We start from the raw sequence: 2489 nt of genomic DNA, 5'->3' as shown, positions 1-2489 counted from the left end.
GCCTATGACTTTTCTTCTCATAACCTGTCACAGATGTTAACTTACAAAGGTTTACAGACTCTACCTCCCTCCAGGGTTCTTTCTCTTCAGGTAGCACTAATAGAAGTCTCCACACTCACCTTCTAGTCATGCCTGCCTCTTAATATTTCCAATCTTCTTCCTCGACTAAATACTAGCCACTCCCTATCTCACTCCTGAACTGAAACATTAGAAGAACTATTTCCTCATCCTTCACACATACAGGAGGGCACATTGCCTCAGGCCATCTATACCTGGTATACAGATGGAAGCTCCATTCTACATGAAGGGGCCAGAAGAGCTGGCTTTGCCATAATGTCAGACAATGAGGTGGTTGAGGCACAGGCCCTTCCTGCTCATACCACCAATCAACAGGCTGAACTACTAGCCCTTCCCCTTGTTCTTCAACTGGCACAGGGACAATCCCTCAACATCTACACAGATTCCAAATATGCTTTTGATATCCTCCTGTCCCACACTGCTATCTGGAAGGAGTCCGGGTTACATATGACCAAAGGAGCATCAGTAACTAATGCAACTAGTGGCCTTGCTGAAGGTCTCCCATCTCCCCAAAGCTCCTGGGATTGTCCACTGTAGATCCCATCAGATGGATGACTCTATTGTCTCCAAGGGAAACAACTGAGCTGATGAAGCAGCTAGACCTGCAGCCCTTAGGGGCCTAGACTTGTCTCACCCACCCCAGGACATTTTTACACTACAACCCACATCCCCACCCTCAGTTCCTGACACTCATCAAACTCTGTCCTGTCTTCACCAACTCTTTCATCCAAACAGCCAAGTGTTGTCTTATTTTGTTAAGACCCACCTACAGCCTACTCCTGAAGACTTAAGTTTCTGAAAATCTATCACTGCCTCTTGCAAAATCTGTCAGGTGTCAGACTCCAAATCAAGCTATCGTAGCACCACCTCTTTTCCTACCCATCAGGCTAGAGGTTCCTTTTCTGGAACTGACTGTCAACTTGACTTTACCCACATGCCCACTATCAAACGTGCCAAGTACCGCCTGGTCTTGGTGGACGCCTTCTTGGGGTGGGTGAAGTCATTTCCCAAAATTAACCAAAGGGCTCAGACACTTTCTGGTCTCCTCCTCCAAGAAATCATCCCCTGATTTGGTGTCCTAGCCTCTTCCAGTCAGACAATGGCTCTGAATTTACTTCCCAAATTTCTCTAATTCTCTCTAAGGCCCTAGACATCCCCTGGCACTTTTATATTCTTGCCAGATACATACGCTAGGATCATGGTCCAATCACTTCTTCTCTCAACAATGCAAGACAGTCTTTTTCTACATACAAGACCCATGGAAACCCACGGGGGAGACAGGAGTTGTTGGTAAGCTCTAGCATAAAAACCAAGCTGTATCCCCAGTAAGTACTCTCCACATCCAGAAAAAATATGTCTCAACTGCCCAACCTCTATATATTGGAAAAGTAGAAGTAATCAAACACTCCTCCGAGGTCCTTACCTCCTTGACATTCCCCCTCATAAATGGCACTAACTTGTGATTTTGGCTTTTGCTTCACACCTTGACCTTGGCGTACCAATCCCTTAATGTCACCCAACCAGGTTGCTTTAAAGATTGGTGGCTATGCTTACCCCCTGGAACTAAGTCACAAGTGCCACTTTCAGCCTCTCTGGTGATACTGCCAGACAATGTTACCTCACCTTCTGTCAGCTGCCCTGACTCTGATGTTGACATGGATTCATATCATTCCTCTATCCCTTGTTTCAGCATGGCAAACTGTTTCAGGACCTCTAGGACATGTTCTCTAGGAACACTAAGCTCCCTAGAGTGCAATATAACCACAAGCCTTGATATCTCATCTCTGCCACAGTTTCCTGCAGTCCAAAACAGGTCGATTCTTCGTGGCATGCAGGTATATCATCACCTACCCACCAGCTGGTCAGGAGTTTGCACGTTGGTATTCCTTTTCCCTGAACTTGGAGTAATCCAGGGAAAGGAGCCCCTGCTGATCCCAGTTGTAGATATGATAGCTGCCCAACGTAAGAGGGCAGTTCAAGTTGTGCTGCTCCTGGTCACTAAGGGAATAGCTATAGCTGCTGGTACTGGAATTGCAGGGATAACGAATTCCATAACTCAGTATGATAAGTTCACTTCTGAGTTTAGCACTAGTTTTCAATAGATGACTGAAACCATGCTTATCATCCAGAAACAGATCCATTCTTTGGCAGCTGTGGTGCTTCAGAACCGATGGGGGCTAGATGTCCTGATAGCCAAAGAAGGTGGTCTTAGCCTGTTCCTCCAAGAAGAATGCTGTTTTTATGTCAACCAATCTGGGATAGTAAGGAATAAAATCCAACAGCTACAATCAGACATACAGAATTTCAGGGAACATGGGGCCTCCAATTCCTGGAGTTTTGAAAACCCTACATAGAAGTGGAGTGGATACATCCTCTCTCTCTCTCTCTCTCTCTCTCTCTCTCTCTCTCTC

This window comes from Grammomys surdaster, unplaced genomic scaffold (genome assembly GCF_004785775.1).
Source record: "Grammomys surdaster isolate TR1022 unplaced genomic scaffold, NIH_TR_1.0 309204, whole genome shotgun sequence".
Lineage (NCBI taxonomy): Eukaryota > Metazoa > Chordata > Mammalia > Rodentia > Muridae > Grammomys > Grammomys surdaster.
The sequence above is the reverse complement of the archived record's forward strand: the minus strand, read 5'-3'. Positions refer to the sequence as shown.